We start from the raw sequence: 24,859 nt of genomic DNA, 5'->3' as shown, positions 1-24,859 counted from the left end.
ATTAAATATTTATATATATCCTCTTAAAGATCTATTTATTTTTCTGTTAGAAGAGTCAGTTTTGTAACCAAACCGGCTTCTGATGTGAAAAGACAGCTTATTGACCTAATTTCCTTCGTGCAGCCTGCATGCTCAACTGAATAAATCCTTTGTTCTTTCTAGACTATCTATATTTTCCCTTACATAAGAAGAGATTGGGACATGACTTACTGGCAAATTATCTGAGGCATGGCAAAAGCCAGAGTGACCTACTTCAAGATTCATAGATAACAAACCAGGTATGTCAAAACAAAATTACAGTAAAAAACTGACATGGAATGCTTTATTCTTTAAACTTTTTGTCATTAACCATCTGGTCACTGTTTCTTTTGGAATGTGGATTTGTAGCCACTTTAGCTCATAAAGGAGGTAATTTTGAATGAATCGCTCCCCCCGCACGTTCACATGGGGGAGTGATATTTTCAGTCTGTGCATGCGCAGATTTATTTATGCGCATGTGCAGGGTCCCTGGGCGAATGGGCTTGGAGAATTGCAAAGTCGCCGATCCATTCGCATGGGGCGTCGGTGAGGGGCTGGGCCCATGGGAACGCCCAGTGTTTCATGGGCTTTCCCATGGTAATTCAGGGATGGTGCAGGTGGCAGGCAGCTGACATCTGTAGAAATCATTCAATGGTCCGCGACCATCGAATCATCTCATTCCAGCACACAAGCTGCCAATGAATGTTTTATGCAAAACATCCATTCGCATGCGTGCAGAGACATTCGCGATGCGTGCGGGGTGGGCAGTCGTGCGGGCGGAGTTTAAAGCAGACACAAAGCTGTGAATTTTGCAGCTTTGCGTGTGTACCAGAATGACCTCCAAAGTGCCTAAATCTTATGTTATTTTCCTCTACTGAATTGGTCATCAGGTATGTACTATGTTTTGCTGGCTGACTGTTTCTGGCTGCACTGTTTGTTTTAGACAATGCAACACTTTTCTTTGCATACAAAATAAGAAGAAAAAGAAACACATGACAATTATTTATAAGGATTATAATCTTATTTATACAAAAACAAATCTTACTTTTAAAGAACACACTGTTGTATTTTCTCCTTATTGTAGACAATAAATATTTATAGTTAAGGCCCCTATTCATTAGTCAGATTTCGTCCAATTTGACCCGATTCTGACGGATCTGGCCGATAAATCAGATCAAATCTCATGTATTTGACGTCCGGTCCGACCCCGCATCGGATTGAGTTGTGAGGTTGAAGTTTTGATAAATCTTATGTGCAGCCCGGAGTTGGGCGACGATGAGATGAGAGATGGGCGAGGGCGTTTTATCGGCTGGCCAGATGAATGCGCCGTTTTCGATCCTTTTGTATTCAGTTCCTGGCATTTTCATTAGTTTTTAAGTCCTTCTTCACCGATGCTTGTGTATTGGTAATGCATGGTCCATTTCCTTTGACATTATCTCATGGCTCCACTACTGCAACAGTCTGCTCAACTGCCTCCCACTTTACCAGCTCACTCCCCTCTAGTCTGTCCTCATTTCTGCAGCTAGACTTCTCTTTCTCTCCTGCTGCTCCACTCCTGGCAGCTCATTCAAGAAATTCTGCACTGACTCCCATTCTCCTGCAGAATCCTTGTCAAACTCTTCACCCTTACATACAAGGCCCCCCTGTGTAACTACACTGCTGCCTACATCTCCAACCTCATTTCCCTACACACTGTCTACCACCCTCTCCAGTCAGCCAATAATAATTGCCTCTCATCTATCCTGATCACTGCATCCCATGCACAGATCCAAAATTTTGCCCAGGCTCCCCCCCTTAACCGGAATGAGCACCCTTACTCCCTGACCTTACAAAGCTTCAAACACTCACTGAAAAATCACTGTTGATCAAAGCATACCCTTCTGCATAACCAAGTACTGAAGTAAAAAGTACAGTAATAGTTTTACTGGAACCTCTCCTGTGCAGCTCAACCTAGAGGGAAACCTGCTTTCAGACCGCATATCTGGCTTTGACCCTGTATTTGGAAACGTTTCCAAAAACGGGTCTGCCAGATAAAACCCCTTTCACACCGCAGCACTTAAACGGTATATTACCGTTTAAGTGCCGATTTTTTGACACTGGCAGACCCGTTTTTGGAAACTTTCCAAATACAGGGTCAAAGCCAGTGCAGCCTTCAGCCCTCCCCTCCGTGCAGCTCCCCCCCCCTCGCGCGTGTCGACCGAGAGCGTGTCGACGCCCCCCGCGCATGTCGACGCCCCCCGCACGTGTCGACCCCCCCGCGTGTCGCCCCCCCCCCCCCCCCCCCCCCCCCGTGTTGACTTACCCCGTGCCGGTACCTCCGTTGTGGATCCCGGCACTGCAGCTCAGTATGCTCGGAAAGCACTTATGAAAAAAGTGTCTTCCAGAAAATGGCTGCCCCATAGGAAACCCAGTTTAAAAAAACTGTCTTTCGTATGGGGGCAGCCATTTTCTGAAAGACACTTTTTTCATAAGTGCTTTCCCAGCATACTGAGCTGCAGTGCCGGGAACCACAACGGAGATACCGGCACGGGGTAAGTCGACACGGGGGGGGGGGGCGTCGACACGCGCGGGGGGTGTCGACACGCGCGCGGGGGGGGCTAAAGTGCTGTGAATACTTAATGAGCGCTCATTAAGTATTCACTGTGCTGAATTTAGGACCCAGCTCATTGGCTGGGTCCTAAATACCGTTTCAGAACCGATTTTGAGCCTAAAATACCGGTTCTGAAACGGGTAGAACCCTGCATTTTAACCGGTTAGAAAAAACGTTTTTTTTCTAACCGGTTAAGTGGTCCTGCACCTTTCAGACCGCACACATTACCGTTTTAAAACGGTAAAAAAACGGCAATATACCGTTTTTAAAGTGTGGTCTGAAAGGGGCATAATTGAACAAGGATGTACCATTTAAATACCTGAGTTAAACTGCAGATGCATCCACATACAACTTGCATCCTTGCTCAACCTTTCTAGTCACACCATGCTATGGAACAAAATTACTTAATGGATCACAATCATGGACAATCCTTAACAGCGGCATAAGTACTGTGTTAGTATGCTTATATAGAAACCTAGCCTCTCTGCCCTGCCCATTTCTCTATCCATCCAGTACTTATCCCCTGTTCCCAGTCTTCTACTTCTGGTCTGTTTCATTATTGTGGTGTATATCTGTGTGTGCTTTCCTGCTCCCACTGTGCAAACACCAGGGGTGATAGCATTGCTAATGCTGACTAAAGGTGTGTGCACGGTGCAATATGGTCGCTGAGCGATTTTCGATTATTATGGCTCAGCGATATATATCGCTCAGCGACCATATCGCACCATGCACCATTCAGTTTTGACTGACACGTCAGCGACCATTAAGGGCTGGTTGCGGCAGCGCGCTCCTAGTGATATATCGCCCTGTACACACAAAAAACACAAAAATGAGCAGCTATTTAGCCAACAATACTTCATACTCCTCGGAGCCCCCCTTCACTGCTGAGACAAATGCCAGAATTGCGGCTCTTTAGGGAGGGGCTAAGAGGATGCAAATCACCTAAATTCACATTATTTTAGTCCCTTCCCCTCTCAGTAGACCAGCAAATCACAGCATTTGGAAGAAATGGGGGCAGGACTTAGCGATGTCAGCTTTGTTCCCGCCCCCCAACGTGCAGTCTCTGCATCTCTTCTCCAGAAAAGGAACTAACAAAATGTAGGCAAGTATGCATCAGATGTATTTCTGAATGAGAGACACTTTCACAGCCCTATCACCACAGACCAGAATGTGGTCTCCACATAGATTGCCCGGAATCTTGCTTTGCATGATATGGCCAAAAACAAAGACACACATTTTATCTAGCCTGTTACATTGTGAAGTATTGTTTGTCAGCAATAACAAAACTATCACATAAATGTAGAATAACAGTTTTACAGCATTGACCATCACAGGTCATCACTCAACTGAACTAATGCATTCGCTGCTGCTTGTCCACAGTATGCCTAGGTTTCTTGGGGAATCACCGTGCCTGTATCTGTCTGCATCATAAGTGATGGGTTATCCCCACTGTTACATTCAGCAGATCATTTTCCTAAATAAGGAAAAGCAGCGTTTTGCAGGTCTTTTTATAGGATTGAAGGAAAAGTACAAAGTGTTTTATCATTAAGACTGTTCCCTCTAAGGAAAATACACAGCTTCCCTCCAGCCTCACTGTTCCAATTGAGGAATAATTCCCAGCACAATGTGCTGTTTCCTTGGCAGCCCACTCAGAGACTACAAGCCAAGCTATGTTCTTTCAGATTTAACCCGTGCTATCTGAGTCTACCTACAGCACCGTAGTGGATAGATACAGATGGGACCTTATACCCCTGGGGTCTGTAAGCCATACAGTGCAAGATGCCCGGTGCTTCTGTGTCACTCTAGGAGGTGTAGCGCATCATATTTTAGATACTAGAGGTGCTGGACGGCAAAATGAATCACACAGGCATTCGTTTTAAACATGTACAAAGTCACAGATGAAGCACAACGGAACTTGGTGTGAGAAAAGCTGTGGCCGCAATATGGCAGCACAGTACACAGACTCAGTCGCACACAGGTGTACCAGTGTTACACCTCAAATAGATCAGGGTACTCTAGCTATTATTATTATTATTATAATTTTATTTATAAGGCGCCACAAGTGTTTCGCAGCGCCGTACAAAGGAACAATACAGGGAGACAAAACTTGGCATAACATTGAATAAATAACAAAAATACAGTACAAGTATACTGTACTGTATTGTACTGTATCAGCTACTGAGTACAAGTACTCAGTAGCTGAGTGGTTCTGTTGCTTCCAGGTGTTTTGTTTATGTGAACAATGAGGTGAGTTAGTTCAGATAATCGTGTTTCTTCTGCACTGATCATTAAACACTAATAGCAGCCTGGTACCCACATTTTTGGCATCCGCTGGTGAAGATCTTTTTATTGTAGCTATGCCACTCATAATTAGTTAATGCCACCAGCCTGTCTAGCACTTGTAGATGTGTCTCTAAGCATAGCTGGCGACTGTCCCTAATTTCCAATGACAATGCATGGCTTAAAATATTACCCCGGAATCCACACCATCCCTCTCAAACAATAAGATGGATCTTTTTTTTACGTTAGTCACAATCTCTAGCATCTGTTATTTGTTAGGATATATAACTTAATATATTACATGCAATGATTTCTGTGGCGCTAAAATGTCAAATTCCACAGAGCCCCAAGACAATACCACGAGTGTGAGCGTATTAAAGTGTCCACTGAAATGATTTAAAAATGTTGGTGGTAATTATGCTAGACCTTTATATCAGCAGGAGTGCATGTTTCCTATACCATGTGATCAACACAGTCATGGTTCCTGGATACAGTTGTTCTCAGGCCATTGGGCTCAGCATGTCTGGGCAATGAATGTAATGAACTCTATCTGATGCTATTATATATAGCAACAAAATAAAACTTGTACAAGTCATTAAATCATCTGAAGTAGGAAAACCACTTTACTTTGTGTTCATTACATTTTCCAAAAGTATGTATGCAGTAATGCAGACATGAGAGGAATGTGTTCCACTGTAATTTCTGTCCATAAAATTGAAACATTTATATTCTTGTTGCCAGACAACGTTACTAAGGACTTTTTTCTCTTGTGAACTAGTCACGTTGCATTCCACAGGAGGTACACAATCGGGTACAGTAATTACCATTGACAGTGGATCTATGAATCCCTATGTTATACTACACATACTGGTAAGCAATTCCATGTTGCTCATTTTAAGCCAGATGTACTAAACCTTGAAATGTGATAAAGTGGACGATCAATTACCAACCAATCAGCCATTTTTCAAACACAGCCTGTAACATTGCAGTTAGGAGCTGATTGGCTAAAGGTGCCCATACACGTTTTGATTTTAACGCGCTGCGTGATTTTGGCACTTGTAGGGGATGCGATGCGATGTACACTACTGTACTGTTGCGATGCGATTTTTGCAAGTTTTTTTTTACGTTTATAGTTACCAAATGGACATCGCATCGCATGTACTACAAAAGTGATGCGATTTCATGTCGACCTTTTGGGGTAGAGGTACTTGTGTACTTTCACAGCTCCCATCGCATGCCATATGTAATGGCATGCGATGGCATGCGATTTTTGCCGTTTTTAGGCATTTTAAAAAATCGCATGCGATCGCATCGCCGCATCACATGCTATTTGATCGCATGCGATTTTTAACAGAAATGCATCCAAATGCATTGAAATTAGTATCAAACCTGTTCAATGGCCCCCAAATGCCATTTTTCAGGCTGTACCACCCCCACTATCAACGTGAACCCGAAGCGTGGCGAGCGCAGCGGGCCCGCGAGGGGCGGCGGTACGCGTCCTACGACCTTTTCATACCCCCACTATCCACGTCGGCGTGGAGTTGCGCGAGCCACCAAGCCCGAAGCGTGGCGAGGGGACGCGGACACCTGTGAAGCCCGCGAGGGGACGCGGATACCTGTGAAGGTATCCGCGTCCCCTCGCGGGGCTCGGTGGCTCGCTGCGCTCTCCACACTTTCTATTCTTAACTCCACGCCGACGTGGATAGTGGGGGTATGAAAAGGTCGTAGGATGCGTACCGTCGCCCCTCGCGGGCTCGCCACCCTTCGGGTTTGCGTTGATAGTGGGGGTGGTACAGCCTGAAAAATGACATTTGGGGGCCATTGAACATGTTTGATACTAATTTCAATGCATTTGGATGCATTTCTGTTAAAAATCGCATGCGATCGCATGTGATGCGATTTTTTTTACTATGCGATGGACATTGTGGGAGCCGTGATTGTACACAAGTACCGGAGTAGACCTACTGTCTCTAATAATCGACATCCCTTCTGAATGATATTCTTTGCTTTCTCGTCTAATGTGTACAAGTGTTTATGCACCCGCCGACGCCTATATGGCTGGGTACACCCATCGTGTAGATATTTATTACTCACAGATGGGGAACCATTTGCTAACATTTCTTTTGTATGTATGACGTGTGGAAAATCTAAAGTTCATTGCATGGCAGCGACAGTTTAACCACATTTTTGTTGTGGTAATTGTTTTCCTCTCAAGATTTATATGACAAATTCTATAAGGGCATAAATATATATGTTGAGTCCTATTAAGTGCATGTAAACTATCATTAACATGAATTTGAATTGGTGAGTGTGAGGCACAAGCTTGAACTGGAAGAAAGAAAGGAAGGCTAATGTCTAATCTATGCCTTTTACACAAACAGCCTATTATGTTAATTTATGTTCATTACAGCAGAGATTTGAAATAGGAAACATCTCTGCTGTAATTAACAGAAATGAAAGCAAATAGCTACTTTGCTATGTAGGTCAATGAGTGTCAACTACAAGTTGTACAGCATAACACCCTCTAAAATTCTTGAGACTGGTTGTGCACAGTACCAAAGGGGATACATACCGAAACCGGGAATCCAGACAGGAGTCAGGTAAGTATAATTACTCTCCCTTGCCACAGCCCAACCCTCCCTGCTAGTGCATAACCCCCCCCCCCCCTTCCGTACCCTGCCACCTAAACCCCCCCATAGCCTAAACCTAAACCCCCTCCTAAGTGTTGCACCCTAACTTCCTTCCCGCAGCCTAACCCTAACCTTCCTTCGGCCGTGTGCCGGATGATGCTCCGACATTGGGGATCCCGACAGTCACAATCCCGACGTTGGGATCCTAACTCTCAGGGGCTATTCTCACACGTGGGGGTCCACGACCCCCATAGAGGGAGAATAGAACCTGTGGCAAGCGTAGGGTAGCCCGCAGCATGGCGAGCGCAGCTTGCCCGCAAGTTGCTTCTTTGCGCTCGCCCCCCTGTCGGAGAACCGGCAGTCGGGATACCGACATCAGGATACTGACTGTCAGGATCCCCACTGTCGGAGCCCCATACCACACCCCTTCGGCCCAATGCTACATGCTAGGCCACACATAGCAGCCAAGCGGGTCCTGTTCAGCTGGTAAAGCCTTTTGTTCCTACGCAGGAAGTATGCAGATTGTGACCATGTATAATTGTTAGTTCAAAACCATTACTATTAGGCAGGGCTATGTAGTGTAGTAACTTCATATATACAGGTGAGACACTTATTATTATAGTTAGAATAAAGAGAGCGTGACTTGTATTGTTCTGCGAGGAGGGGAGTCAGCCACAAAAGCGATAACGACAAATTATTTTATTCAAATTTGCCAGTGAGGCAAGGTGCCCCCCTTGGGAGCAGGAGCCTGGCTGCAGATAACTCCATTTCTCCCAGAGTTACACCTCTGATTGAGGGGGGGGGGGGGGGGGGGGTGGCATGATTGCAGAAATGATGTGTGAGGACAGATCTGTATGACCACTTTGGGTTCTTCTTGTTGACAAGCATGAACCCCATGCATATGAGGGTAGTGTTATATGAAAACAGAGCCTATGGAATAAATGTAGTAGCCTCCACAATACAGGCATTGGCGAGTTTCTGGCAAGTCTGAGAAATGTTTTCATTTCCCCCTTTAAAAACATCAGACAAACTTCTCAATGCCTGTGTTGTACAGGCAGGATACATACAATCCATCAAACGGACCATGGCATCCGGATATGGAGATTCCAGACAGGTGCTCCGTATATAAACTAACACTCTCTACCTACTCCTTAACCTTGCAGCAGCCTGACCCTAACCCTCCAACTAGTGCCTAAATCTAACCACTGTACCCTGCACCGAAACCTTACCCCCCCCCCCCCCGACCCACAGCCTAACAATAACCCACTGTTCTAGTGCCTAAACCAAACCCCTAACCCCTGTCCTGCGGCCTATCCCTAACCTTCTCCTACCTGCAGCCTAACCCTGTTCCCTCACTAGTGGCTAAACCTCCCTCCCCACCCCCCTCTCTGGCAGCATGCTAGCCCGCCCTGTATACTCTCCAGTCTGGATGCCAGCTGCCGGTATTTTGGCATCAGCATCCTGATCCTGTTCGAGGTTCCAGCATCTGACGACATTTGGGATGACAACATTGGAATATTGAACACCGGCATCCTAACCACCAGAATGTTACCCACATCCCACACAGGCTATTACATTTACCTCTACATAGATTCAAGTTCCGTGCTCCTTTAGTCTGAAAGTATCTTTCCCAAACCATGCTGTTGTGAGTGGATTTATTCATGGGTCACTAATGTGCTGTGTTTGCCTGTGTGCACAGAGCTTACATGTCCTCTTAGCAGGTGTAAAAATCTGCCTGTTGATTCTATCACAGAGCTCTTATACCACGCGCAAACCTACAGTGAACCTACTTTGCTCTGTCAATATTCCAGGCTCACAAAGCTGAGCATGTTATGATCTTGTGCTTCACCATTAGGCTACAGACAACGTGCTTATCTGAACTGCCCAGGGTCACACACACATATATCTTCAATGAGATTTTATTTTGCAATGGGCTTTTTTTTTCACTTTTGAAACACATTGTTATTTTGTAAGTGAGACATCCAAACCATTCTAACTGGCAGATGAGGGGTGTGTAGCACTATTGATCACATCAGAGGCAGAACTACCATTGGTGCAGCAGGTGCAGTCCTCTCGGGCCCCTGAGTACTAAGGGGCCCACTGCTGCCCCTCTCACCCTCTTCCTGTCACCCACTGTTTTCCCTGTCACACTCTGCCTATATCTGCCTTTCCCTGTCACCCTCTCACTTTCCCTGTCACCCAATGCTGTGTTGCATATTGTGACGTTGGGGTGGAGGAGAGGGGGCCCAAATTATATTTTTGCATCTGGGTTCACCACCCACTAGTCCTGACACTGGATCACATCATTGCAGCTCCACACCACAATTACCCTGTGGTCAACAAAAATAAAGTACTGTACCAACCAACCAACCAGCACCTGTAACATGGCAATTAGGAGCTATGTGGCTGTTACTTTGGGGCGGGATGCATTAAACCTCACCGGTGCATCTCTCCACACATCGCATGGACATTGCATTGATACTAATCACTTATGCAATTAGTACCTCAAAGGACAGCTCATTCAATAAGACCTGCCCTATTGTGATGCCCACACATTTCTGTGCAGAGTGGCGCCTCCATGCAACAGGGCATGCCGGGAGGGATCCCTCATACAGCAATATAGAGAGAAGCCAGTCGGCTACAGCTGGCATTAACCTCCGAAATGGTGCCATGCTGGAGGAGCTTTAGTTAATTCGGAAATGCGGAAAAACCCTGAAAACATGACCGTGCCCAGGTGATTGACTGGTGTTTTGCCTGTGTTCACTTTATCTCTTTCCAAGGCTTAGTACATAGACCCCCTTAGCCTGGAAGGTTAGCCTGTTGGGTGTTCTGTAGCGATCCCTGAAATTCGGAATTCGCTAATCATTCCAGGAGACTAGGGAATAAAATTAATAGGTACTCTTTACCTAGCACGGCGCCCATCGCGGCCATCGCATGCACTAAAAAACGGGTGCGACGCGATGGCCGCGATGCCCGCGATTTCCCATAGGGAACAATGTTAAAAGTGTCAATGGACGCGATTTTAGTGTTCAATGCCTCAATGCCCGCGATTTTTCCATAGGAAACAATGTTAAATGGGCCACAGAGCCCAAATAGTCCCCCTGAAGTCTGAAATGGCCCCCACAATTGTTAACGCCACCCCAGGATCAACGTGAACCCGAAGCGTGGCGAGCGCAGCGAGCCCGCGAGGGGCGGCGGTACACGTCCTCCGACCTTTTCATACCCCCACTATCCACATCGGCGTGGAGTTGAGAATAGAATAGTGTGGCGAGCCACCGAGCCCGAAGCGTGGCGAGCGGACGCAGATACCTGTGAAGCCCGCGAAGGGACGCGTTTACCTGTGAAGGTATCCACGTCCCCTCGTGGGGCTCGCTGCGCTCGCCACGCTTCGGGCTCGCCACACTATTCTATTCTCAACTCCACGCCGACGTGGATAGTGGGGGTATGAAAAGGTCGGAGGACGCGTACCGCCGCCCCTCGCGGGCTCGCTACGCTCGCCACGCTTCGGGTTAACGTTGATCGTGGGGTGGCGTTAACAATTGTGGGGGCCATTTCTGGCTTCAGGGGGACTACTAGGGCTCTGTGGCCCATTTAACATTGTTTCCTATGGAAAAATCGCGGGCATTGAGGCATTGAACACAAAAATCGCGTCCATTGACACTTTTAACATTGATCCCTATGGGAAATCGCGGGCAACTCGTCGCACCCGTTTTTTTAGTGCATGCGATGGCCGCGATTTTTTACCCCCGATGACCGCGATGGACATCGTGGGCGCCGTTCTAGGTAAAGAGTACCAATTAATATGTGCAACATGTTTAGTTGCAGTTACCACAATCCCTGATTAGCAGAAAGTATCTAATCCTTTGGACCCACAATATATTTTGTAAATTGCTTGGGATTAAAGTGTAAAAATAATGAAGAAAAAGGTTTCCCTTTAGTTATTCTATAATATCTAATAAATATTCAGTACAATTTGTTTGTTTCAGATTTTGGATACATTTTAGACATCCTGTTAAAATATTAAACTGGCCAGCTCTAGAGGGCTGTGCTTGTGAGTGCCAGGAAAGCTTTATGACTGTGGGAGGGAGATGCTGAAACGGCACCAGTGCCGCTTGGACAGAGGCAGGGCAATGTGATGTGTAAGTCTATAGGTTGCTACATGTCACTCAGCTTCTTACACTATAGCACAACCGGAGAAAATGTGGGGTGAACCCGCCCCAAATGTGGGGGGGATCTAGGGGGCGCTTGGTAGGAGTGACTTCCCAGCAGCTGCTCAGAGAACAGGCTAGTTAGACCTGTATGGATATACACGAAAAAGAGAAGGGGGTAGTAGCAGCGCTAAGAATAAAAATCTTAAGATTGGATGATCTTTACATAGAATATTTTACTAAAAGTTAAAACAATGACATAGACATGAACATATATGATAAAAATAATTACATGTGATATACAGTAAATCGATGCCCGATTCCACACTAAAGCAGTTTAGGAGAGTCCGTTCCTATTAGGCCCAGATGGGGGAATAGAAGATGGTATAGTTACCGCTCCACACACAGTGATAGTAAATGTCCTCATGTCCACGTGGTCGGCCCAAGTTGGCACAAATAACCGAAATCCACTGGAAGGATATAGGACAGTTGGTATTATCCTCAGGTACCTGGGTGTTGAAATGTGGGGTGGTGAATGATGAAGTTGCGGACTTCAATGTCCCAATTTGATGGTGAAATACAAATAATTTTCCTGGGCTGGTCCGGACTACAATCCAAAGTGGTGATGGTGGAAAAGGGGCAACAGCACCTCTGACGCGTTTCGCCCCTACAGCAGCTTTATCAAAGGTATGGTGCTGTTGAGACCTGGCAAGATATATATACCCTGTACAATAAGGTCACATGACCAATCAATCAAGTTTAGATCATCCAATTAATGAATAAAAAACGAATAATAATCAGGCATGATAGGAGGCAGACCGGAGTATACATAAACAATAGTAAGGTATTATCAAATAACCAAAATAAACTCAAAGTAAGCAAAAACATTTATTAGGAATAAGAGTGTGGAAGTGTATTTACTTCCGGGTTATCGGAAACAGACGATTTTCATTGGTAGTTGTGGTTCAGTGACCTGGCTCTGTGTCCTGATTGGCGTCAGCGTGGGCACATGATCGCGTCTCTGACCGGAAAACTACATTTCCCATGTGGCCAGAGATGCGCATCACGTGACTTCCGCTCCTCTGATTGTCTATTGAGGAGACGGCTTTCTATCAGTATGGATGCTGCGTGCCATGGGCGTGGTTAGAGCCCACTGTGTATTGGCCGCTTTCTTGTTATGGCTTAATCCCGGTTCATGATTGGACCGAACCTGGTCACATGACTTATTACATCAGATTGATCATGTTTTTAGTTTATGGTATTTTGAAACAGCGTTTCCGGAAATTTACACAAATATAAGGCTATTCTTGTAACGTATAATCCCTAGATTTAAACAAATGTCAATATTAGAGAAAAATAAAAAATATAAATACCAAAGTGTATTTCTCTTATGTTACACGGAGACTACAATACCCATAATGCCTCAATCGGGCTGTATTCGATCTTATATACATATTAGTGGATATTTTTGTATATTTAGAGCTTTGATTGGTATAAATACAATTCATTGGGATGCAATCTCTAAGGGAATTTATATATAAAAAATAACATTATTTTTGTTGCTTTTAGCTTCAAATGCCATAGTAGGACTATAGTACCCAGAGTGTCCCAGTCGGGCAATTGACATTTGTTCCAATAGTAAGTTATATAATCCGTTGGTTTTCCCTTAGGTTGACATACATAATTAGAGTAATTAGTTAACCCCTAAATGACATATATATCGGTGATAAATTACATAATTTGACAGTTATTCTTTAAAGAGGCTTCTTGATGGCAATAATTGATCAGTCCATAAAAAGGCTTCAATATGAAATGACAGGTCACTGCCAGAGAAATGGCTAAGCGCAGACACTGCTATAGCAACCATTTACACGCTTTCAGTCAATCAACAGTATAATGAAGCCTGCACAGATCATTCTATGATGTGATAGAAAAATGATAGAATTTAATGCTGAGGCAACATCACCTCTTTTCATTTTTAGACCATTTCGTAAATGTACCCCTAAGGTCACCGTTAGATTGTACCGGTGAGTATGTGCAACACTATGGTCGTGACGTCTAATATTAAGGGAAATCGAAAGTACACATGAATCGAATGTGTGATTTTATAGGTGTGCCCCCAGATTAACCCTAATGGGTTCTTTCTGTCATCCCTAACCTTTATCCCCCTCTCCATTTATCTCTGTATCTCTCTTTCATCTGTTTCCTATTCCTTATCCATCTCTCTTCTTTGTGCCCCCCCCCCCCCCCTTCATTTTTTTCCCTCTCATCTGTACCTACATTGGTGGTAGATCATGGTTGTGATTTTTGTGAGTTTGGGGTTGTCAGATACATATGTCAAGCTCATGGAACTGTCCTGTGTATACAAACATTGTTGACTTTCACACAGGTTAAAAGAGAGGATGTATACTGAAGTGCCAAAAGCCATGGGATAAGTGCCTTGTATCATATAGGACTCTCTAACCTTGCATAGTGCAGCAACTCAACATGGCATTCCACAAGTGAATGGAAGAACTCTGAATAGATGTTGACCCATGCTGTCTGGAAAGCTTCCCATAGCTCCCTGATCTTAGTAGGTGCAAGATCTTGGGTGCAATTGGACGTCCCTTAAAGGCTTGATTGGCTTCATGTCAAGCAAACGTGGTGGCCATTCCATTTGTCAGAACTCTCCAGAATGTTCTTAAACCAATTCTGGGCAATGTGGGACCTATTCCAACAGGATAATGTGTGGCATTATCCTGCAAGAATAGTCCATTGTTGTGGAGGTACATGTAGTCAATGAAGGTCTGCAATTGGTCATACAATACAACAAAGTGTTTACTGGTCAATAATGTGTTCATGCGGACCAGTAAATCCAACCCATTCCAGATGAACACACCATACACAGCTATGGAACCACCACCAGCCCGCCTTTTCCCTTGTGGACAGTTGAAGTTCATGGCTTCAAGGGGTTTGCAGCACACCTGAATTCTACGATTAGCCTTAAACAGTTGGAAACATGACGCATCAGACCACTCCATATTTTGTGAATCTTCTAGGGTCTAACTAGTGAAACCAGGTAAGGCAATGTGTCCAGTGTCATAATGTTGACAGGGGCACTTCAGTGGATCTTCTGCTCTCATATTCCATGGAAGTTAAAGAACACTGCACTGACCTGCTGGATATGCATCTGGTACCTCCTGCCTTGAATGTGGATGAGATATGAGCAAGTGTCGCCAACCTGATCCCACGAACAATTCTTGCCAGATTCTGCTAGTCACGATTTGTGATTGGCAACTGTGCTATCCACGTTGGATGGTAATGTTTCCATCAGGTATTCCTGGTACACATGCGACACCATAGATCGAGGAATGATGAATGTCCATAAACCTTTGAAAATGAAATGTCCCACCCACTATCATGTCAAGGTGTCATATCATGTCATATCAGCCAAGGTGGTGTTCAAATGGACTCATGAGATGTCAGATTACAACTGATGCAGGTCTGGTCATTTCCAAGACGTCACTGCACGGTGGCAGCACCTACCATTACCTTTTCATACTGCTATCCCATTACTTTTTGCACATTAATGTAGTTGGGAGTCAGACAGCCAATGACAGGAGGGGTGGGGTCTTTCACCAGCTCTCACTGTGCTCGTGCAAGATAGACATCTAGCAGGATTGCATAATAGATGTAATTACAACCATCTTCCATATACTTTGTTTCTTTTTTAGCAAATCTCATTGATTGTACCTAGTCCCAAGACTGCCGTCAGAAATTGTGGGGCCTGGGACACAAAATAGGCAGGGCCTTCTCTGGGGGTGAGAGATGGGGTTTCTGTGAATGGAGCTACTGCAGTGGTGCAGCATAAATTGATGTGTAAATGTAAACCAGTTTCAAAAGAAAACAGTTAAAGCGTTTGGGTTGTGGGGATGGGTTTTATTTTAATATGACAATCTATTCTACAAATTATATGATACCATAGTCCTGCCTCAGTCACCACAGTATACAGATGTAGCACCTGCCATTGTTTCTGTGGTGTTTACACATGTGCTAATTACGACAATGACTAAGGGCCTAGGGCTTGATTCAGACCTTTTAGCATGCTGCACTGCAGGTGGGACATGTGCGTGCGTATGTTCACACCATGGCACACAGACTTTCTATGGTATGATCGCAGGTGCGGCTAGTCGCGGCTGAGGGCCTGATTCAGAGTTGATTGCATTAGCAAACTCTTTCTCAAATGGACAAAACCATGTGCACTGCAGGTGGGGCTGATGTAACAGAGAGAGTTAATACCGCTTTCACACTGCCAAAACGTTTCAAAAAACTGTATTTTGAAACGGTATTTAAAACGGGTCTGAGCCTTCACACTGCAGTCGATTACCGTTTTAAATGCTATTTAAGTACCATTTACATCAGTCAACCCGTTTAATCCCCTGAACACGTTTCAAGGCAGAACGCAGGGGACAGCCTATCACAGGTCTGTAATCTGTTGTTTTTACTAAATACCGTTTCAGAGCAATTCTCACTGCATAAAAAATGGCTCTGAAACGTGTAGAACTCTGCTTTTTAAACGTTTTGAAATACCGGTTATCTTAAACGTTTTGAAATGTCAAAAAAAGGCAATATACCTTTTAAAAAGTGCGGTGGGAAAGGGGTATAAGTGAGGTGTGTTCAAATGGAAATCTAAATTGCAGTGTGAACCAGTATTTACCTTGCACAGAAGCAAATTAACACCAGAATCTAAAGCCCCATGCACACTAAATGAGAGAGTAAAAATCGCTGATATCTTTTACTATATCATCTAGTGTGCACACTCTATATCATTAACGATGCGCACTCTCGCGCTTCGTTAATGATGACTAATGTATTCTGAACATGCAGGTCAATTTGGTTATATAGCCAAACGACCAGCATGTGCAGCGGGTTCTGGTGATGTCGCTGACTGATTATCGATTACTGATATCGTTCAGTGTGTATGTACAATCTCGGGACCCACAGACTATATTGCTAATTATATTGGATGTGGCCCCTATTGCTTAGTGTGTATGAGGAATAACTCTCTGCCCCACCTGCAGTGCACATGGTTTTGCTCATTTGAGAAAGATTTAGCTTTTGCGATCAACTCTGATTGAAAAATCCACTGCACGCTGTGGCTTCGTGTGAATTGGATTATGCACCAGAGACAGACTCTCTCCATGTGGAGGAAACGGTCGGTTGGTCGACCTAATACATACTGCAAGGTCGACGGGGACCCATGTCGACCTTGCAGTAAATCGACCCAGTGGTGTCGACCTAATGACTGTCGACCATCTTTAGATCGACCCAATGATCCATAACCCCATGTGGAGATGTTGCATTCATTTCCAATTATACGGACAATGGTTTATACCGTAGTGCAGTGGTTCCCAAACTGTGTGCATAGGCTTCCTGGGATGCCTCGGAGCACTTGCAGGGGTGCCTCAGGTTGGTGGTCTAGAACCATTTAAAATGATTTATGGTCAGCGTTTGTGGCTTCCAATTATAAAATATGTGGGTAAACAAAAGTGAATCATGTTCCTCACCACATAACGACCTAAGGATAAAATGTAATCACAATTTATTTATGTAATATATATTTTTTAAATTCTCAGTAACAAACTATTGGCCTAGGGGTGTCGTGAAAAATATTCCGATACTGTAGGGTAATTCAAAAAGTTTAGGAACCACTGCCGTAGTGTATGGTTTTTTTTTTAAACCTGTGTTCATATTTACAGTATACCGTTGTAATAAATGCAATTACCTATGGATTCATGCACTATGGAGCGCTCTTCTTATTCTCATTGATTTATTTATTTTTATAAAAGCAGTGTTCCTTTTTTCAAAACAAAATGAATAGAACACTTGCTGAAACTGAAGATTTGAACAGTTATGTCTATACAGAGTTGCTGAATTCAATGCATGAACAGTTAATCTTCAGACCTAGGTTGTTTTTAACAAGAACCAGCACATGACATGGAGGGAAGATCAGCCAGTATCAGGACTGGTTGATTATATCTCTTGTGAGCGATTTAGAGAATAGAACAGCATTTGACTGTCCCTGATTTTAGATGTGTGGGCGGATGTTATTTTCCTGTGTTAATAGAATGAATAGGTGGGAGGATGATGCACTGGTTGTCCCTGACCTACTGTGATTCAGATCAATTCTTTGGTGCAGAAACGTGGTTTGTTACTTGTTTATCATTAAAAACTTACATGTATCATACTCTTTACACCTCTACCACACTTTGTTGACATGGCAAACTAAATGTTATTAACTACATGCTATTTGAATAACTTACTTTATTGCTATGCCAAGTTTAGCATGAAAAAGTGGCAAATTGCATGTGTTAAAAATCCTATGCGAAGTTGCATGCACACGTATTGGAGTTGTTGTATTGGACAACCTTCGGCAGCACTTGCTGGACCGCATGTGACCTGCAACCCGGTTAAAGATGCACACACATCTCAGTGGCGTAACAAAAAAATGTACTTTTTGGTACTTGGCGCTCTCTTAACCCCTCTTTTAGGGATTACACTTTACTCTAATCCACACAACCCCTACTCTATAATTGATTTCATTCTTTGTAGTCTTCCTATTTCCAACTATTTTACTGATGCGCTCATTTTCCCCAATTCCTGGTCTGATCACTCCATTGTGACTTCTACTTTTGGTCACTAGACCACCTTGGTGGCTTAACAAAACCCTGTTAAAACTCTCCCAATTTTAGCTAAAAGTGTTAAAATACTACTTCTCACTTAAAGTGTCTGATCCTGGTTGATCCCCACTTGACTGGGAAGCTTATGAATCTTTTCTCAGAGGGCATATAATCAGTTTTGCTTCAAACAGGAACAAGAAACCTAAAAACCTCGTCCAAACCCTCGCCAACCAGATCCACCACCTAGAATCTCTCCATAAACTCCAACAGTCACATTATATAAACAACTCACCTCTGCAAAATCAGCACTTCATTCTATTCTTCCTGAAAAAATTGAAAGATCTCACAGGTAGATTCTATGAAAAGAGCAACAAGGCTGACATTCTCCTTGCTAACCATATGAAGGATCACAGAGCTAGTTTGGCAATCCCAGCAATCAAGGATCCCTCCGGCTCTCTTCAATTTAGTCCTTCTAAAATAAACTATTTTTTTAAAGACTAATATTCTTATGTTCGGGATCATGTTTCCCCGGAAACTTCTCCCTAAACCTCTTTGCCTGAATATTTGTCTTCTTGCACTAAGCCATTGATTTGTCTACTTTTGAAACCATTAACCTTCCCGTAACTGAGGAGGAGGTCTCCCATTCTCTCAAAATGCAGAAACCCTCCAAGGCACCAGGCACAGGCACCACTAGAGCCAAAATAACTGCTATTCTCAACCAGGTAAGGATCCCCAATTGATTACTTACTATTAACCAATCTCCCTTCTGAACAGTGACCTGAAGCTCTTTGGAAATTTTTTAGCAAACCTATTAAATCTCATCTTCCCCTCACTGATTCTTTGAGAACAGGTAGGTTTTGTACCATCCCATCATGCCCTTGATAACACTAGATGCACAGTGGACCTCATCCAACATGTGAATTCTATTAAGCTCCCTTCCCTTCTTCTTTCCCTTGATGCCGAAAATGTCTTTGATAGGGTTTCCTGGCCCATCATGATAAATAGGTTTTGAGGGCAAATGTCTTTTAGAGCACTCTACCATAATCCATTCACTTCTGTTCTGGCAGGTGTTCTTCTCTCTGAGTCCTTTTCTATCTCTATTGTCACTTGCCAAGGATTCCCACTATCCCTAATAATCTTTGCACTAATTATCGAACCTATGGGCTGCAGGATCCAGTTGAACCCAGATATCTCTGGTATCACTGTAGGTGGTTCCACTTACAAACTTTCCTTTTTCGCCACAATGTCCTCCTTACCCTTACAATCCCCCTGATAATAATTCCAAATCTGTTCCAAGAACTTTCATTCTATGTACAAAATTAATCCTTTGCAATTCAAACAGTCTGGTTTAAATGTTTAAATTATTATTTTTTTCTTTATTAAAAAATGGTCTACATTGAATGTTGAACGATGGTAATGTACTTATTTTAAAGTGGCTCACCTTTGGATCTGCTACTAGGGCTGTTGAGCCTGACTAGACATTGGACCTGAAAGGGTTAATCAAGAAAAATCAGTAGCCTTTCCCCTTCATATTTTGCAGTCTACTGTAGATCTTCTTTGTTTTCATTTCGCTTTCATCTAGCTTTCACACTATTAAATACCACAGTATCCACCTAACAAAATCAATTTTGTTCAGTGCAATAGAAAAAAATTGCAATTGTTCGGTGCAATAGAACAAGATATAGCCGTTGGTCTTTATTTGTACATTTTTCAAAGTCTTCCTGGTGCAGTCTCCCCCCCATTCTGTCCGGTCTCCAAACATCCTTTGGTAAATTTATTTGGGACAACAGAAGACCTCAATTACACAGGGATATCCACTTCAAGAGCACTACTTCTGGAGGCCCCAGTCTCCCACCATTAGCTAAATATGATCAGACCTCTAAATTAGGCCAACTGGTTGCATGGCATTTTCCCAAAGGTACCGCAATTCGCCTCAACATCTCAAAATGCTCTATCAAGGAAACTCCTAAAGTATATAACAGATGGTACTTTGTCTCAGAGCTTTAACATTACAGCGTCCTCTAATCTCTGTTGGAGGAAATGTGGTTGATCTTTCTTTCACATTTGGTGGACATGTCCTAATATAATTCCCTTTTGGTACAATCTCTGATATCATCAATGATTCCCCTTGCTACTATCCTTATACCGACCTCATTGCTTCTGTGTGCCCCAGCCTGTCAACTTTTCATTCATACAAACAAATTACTTATATAAATCTCATGTGCTGCTAAATCTCAAATTGTGAGATCTTGGAAACAACAGCACCCTCTGACACGCCAACAGCTTCTCAGTCGTCTCAATCCAGCTTCTCAAAATGGAGTACATAATGAGTCTTCAAAATAACGTGGTAGACAGGTTAATTGCGGAATGGTCGCCATGTTATAGAACTCAGGATGTGACATTTCCTGGTCTCTCTTGACCAGTTACTCCCATTATTTCATCCTCTTGGACTTCTTTGTATCTCCTATTTATAGTTTTATAATGTATTTTCCCCTGTATCTCTCTACCTCCCTCAGCTCGATTCCCCTATGTTTCCTCTAGGTTGCATGCATATGCTATCTCAACGTTAATCATGTCACCATTCATCATGTAGATAGTGATGAAATGTTGACATGTTAGAATGCTGTTATGTCATCTCTGGTGGTCCAACAGTGACTTACCTGCTCCCAACAGATGCAGAGGTGTCTTTTGGGTCCAGTCCAGTCATCGACACTTCCCGTTAACACATCAAATCCTCCAGCATTCCAGTATTTCTCTCTTAAGCCTCCCATCCACGTATTTCCCTAATGACTATGTTTTAAAAATGTTGACAGAACTGTTGGCATTGTGGTGTTGACATTATGAAAGTTTTTGTCAACCTTTTGAATACATCCTGTTTCCTCTACATATGCTGAACGGAACACACTGACCCAGTTTTCTCCACATGCACTTCTCAACAAATTTACCCAGTTTCCTTCTCCTCCTGCTAAGTAAACTACCTTTACCCTGCTTCCTCTGTTTACCAAGTTGGACACATTTACCCTGTTTCCTGTACATGCAAATCTTAACACAGTGTTTCCGTTCTTTTGAGGCAGGGGGCCGGGGCAACTGACTGAGTAGGAAAGGCCAGGTTGGGGCGGTGATAGAAAGTTATGATGTGTTTGGGGGCGTGTCTTATGTAGCCTGTGCAATGCCGGTATATCAGGGATTGCGCAGCGTGGGGGGGCTACAATGATGCTCTATGCGTCATTTGGTCCAATGGACTCCCTGCCGACGGAGGGGTCGCAGAGGACGGGCACAATTCGGGAGGCTTGCCAACATCTACATGCCCTGTATGTATGTAGCAGATAATAAGGCACAGTGAACTTGATGGATTAATGTCTTTTTTTCAACCTCATCTATGTTACCATGATTTTGTTCAATAACTTCTGTATATGACACATGTAAATAATGATTATAAAGGCGGCAGAAATGCATTATCTGGTTTCTGTAAGTAGTTTGGCTTATTTACCTTTGTACATGTGCACAAGAACGCTCTGTTAAAATTTGCTCACACACAAAGTGCGACCTTTGAGCAGCATTCAGGCTCCACTTTCAGCAATACAGTGATCCATTGCTATATCAGGGCACATTTATATTTTACATTGTTTACACTGGAATAATAGACGTAAAGTAAATAGAATTCTAAACTCATTTAAATCTGTGTAAACTGTCGCAACAAACATAGCTGAAATGATATGCACTAGCATTTTCCATATTAGAATTCTTATAGCAATGTATTCTACCTGTATGCTTCATGTCTGAACCGTTTCATTTTAGAGATTTAGGGCCTAAAGTGATTCAGACTTGAATGAAAAACAATTTTTTTTCTCATAATGGACAAAACAATGTGCACTGCGTGTGAAGCAAGTGCATACCTGCCTAGTTTATTTTCACCGCGGGGATAAGCCTGGAGAGGCAACACATCAGGGGGGCCGGGAGACGGACCCGATTTTTTTTTTTTGTTTGTACTGTATGTACTTCATGTTTATCTAGCAGGTTGCTCTGTGGGTCCTGATGAAAATGCCAAAGCAGACTTTGAAACGTTGACCATGCTGTACAGACCCTGTTGTCTTATTCAATATAATTATAACCAGTGTAGAAGGGACAACGTCACTCCAGGGGTCTTTTTACAGAATTTTATATTGCATTATAAAATTCTGTAAAAAGACCCCTGGAGTGACGTTGTCCCTTCTACACTGGTTATCCAATTCTACTTCTGGCACCTGGGGCAAAAGCAAACTTCTGGAGAAGTCTCAGTCTCTCTCTCTCTCTCTCTCTCTCTCTCTCTCTCTCTCTCTCTCTCTCTCTCTCTGTATATATAAATATTATGTTATAAATGAATACTGATACCAATAATAATCATCTTCTATAGATAAACACAGGCGTGATCTTGCTGGAGACACAATAATACAATTTGAAAGTAGATGTTATTGCCGCACAGTGTATATAAACAAGCCCAGACAACCTGCAAACAAGATCATTTACACCCACATAGACAATCTGTTACCTGCAAATACATAAACATTACCACCCACACACAGGGACATCATCCTGCTACCTGCTACACACATATACCCCTTTCACATCGCACTTTTAAAACGGTATATTGCCGGGTTTTTTTTCCATTTTAAAACGTTTAAGGCTGCAATGTGAAAGTGCCAGAGTTGATTTACCGGTTAAAGTTAACCGGTATTTCAACACGGTTAAAGAGCAGAGTCCTACACGTTTTAAAGCCGTTTTTTGGCAGTTTGAACAGCTCTATTTCAATGGCTTGAAACGTGTCCCTTGGGGGTTAAACGGGTTGAATGTTTGAATGGTTAAAAAGGTTTTCACCTGCAATGTGAAAGGTCTCAAGGCTCAGACCCGTTTTAAAGTTCCATTTAAGAATACCGTGTCATTACCCATTTCTGCAATGTGAAAGCAGAATCACTCGCTCCCATGCTGGTACACAGATGCTTCTCCATACATACAGCTACATTGCAGACAGCTATTACTTACAGTATAACACACTTTGTTTGATCACTATTACAGTGTTCAAACACTTGCAAATGAGAACATCCTTAAGGTTGATTTAAAAAATATATGATGGAGCCAGAAATCCACATTCAGTTGTGACTGCTGGAGATTTGCCACCAAAATAACTTACACAGTATGTATTCGTCAGCTCTTGCACCAGCCATTTTATTAACACAGGCTATGGCTAATCTCTAATGCACTGTGCATTGTTACCAACAGATGACCATTATGTACAGGGAAGATTTGATGCTGCAGAAGTTCATCACAAGCAGTATTGCCTAGGGGCACTTCAGTCCCCAGCAATGTATGTTCATTAACTATGTCATCTTTATAGCAGATAAGCTACCAACTTCAAAGACTGTTAAATAGATTTTTACCTTTGGAATCCACTTTTAATATAACCCTTGCCCTTGATTTTATTTGGGGAACTTCAGGAACTAGCCGGGAGCAGAAACGTGCAGTAGGTCATGCTAGAGCTCTGTGGGCCTTATTCAGACCCGGGCAGTGCTCAAATCTGACAACAAGTTACAGAGGGTTTTTCATCTGAGTCTGTAGACTTTGGGTGATTGCTAGTATGCAGCTGTATGGGAGCAGAGAGGGGGACTGTTTTAGAAAACTGGGGGGTGTCGACAATGTAGTTGTGGTGAGCATTCTGAGCAACCATAGGGTGGCTCCGATGCCCAATGGCCGGGATGGGGATCCAATGCTGTGTCTTCGGATGCATGTAGCAGATCTGAGAAGGCACAACACCTGCATCATTTACATTACCTTCTCAGATCCACTGCTACCAAAGGCATATCACCATTTACTCCTCTGCATCAGGGTCCTATGTGCTTATTCTTTGCTTTGAGCTACAGCATAGAAAAATTCCCAGTCTACGTAACATATAGGTACAATAAAGTGAGATTATCCAGAGACCACAAACAGAAAGGTATCAAAGAGGAATTACCGGACAAGCCCCCGAAATGCAGGAGGCTTGTTGTCTTACTGCATATGCATCAAGCTCCGGAATGCAATACATTCTGGAGATGGGACATGTTGGGCAACTCCATCTTTACAAGGCGTTAGCCAATATAAGCCTGTGAGCTTCTGTTCACATTGCCTTCTCAGAGGGATCCAATCAGATCCCTCCCAGCACTTCCTGCAGCACGTCATGAAAGGTTAAAAACCTGTTCAATCACCATACAATTTGTATGCGATCCCGATGCAATTTTGACTATGTAGTCAAAATCTAATGTCATATCTCACCTTGTGTACATAGCATTAGACACACCATTATTTATTTATTTATTAACAGTTTCTTATATACATATTCCGCAGCGCTTTACAGAGTATAGTTGCTCAATCACATCAGTCCCTGCCCCAGTGGGGCTTACAATCTATATTCCCTAGCACATGTACACGCACACACAGACATTCTAGGGCTAATTTTTGTTGGAAGCCAATTAACCTACTGGTATATTTTTGGATTGTGGGAGGAAACCGAGTACCCGGAGG

The 24,859-nt window shown here is 43.4% G+C and overlaps 1 protein-coding gene across 1 annotated transcript in view; it reads left to right on the top strand.

Moving 5' to 3' along the window:
- The window catches only part of DGKA (diacylglycerol kinase alpha), a 155,086-nt gene that overhangs the window by 48,676 nt on the left and 81,551 nt on the right, over positions 1–24,859 (top strand). The window contains exon 2 of the mRNA XM_083169190.1: positions 163–278. The gene's annotated coding sequence lies outside the window, so the exon portion shown is untranslated. The remainder of the gene's footprint in view (positions 1–162; positions 279–24,859) is intronic.

This window comes from Crinia signifera, chromosome 2 (assembly GCF_055691185.1).
Source record: "Crinia signifera chromosome 2, ASM5569118v1, whole genome shotgun sequence".
NCBI lineage: Eukaryota > Metazoa > Chordata > Amphibia > Anura > Myobatrachidae > Crinia > Crinia signifera.
This window is presented reverse-complemented; position numbering and strand designations above follow the sequence as displayed.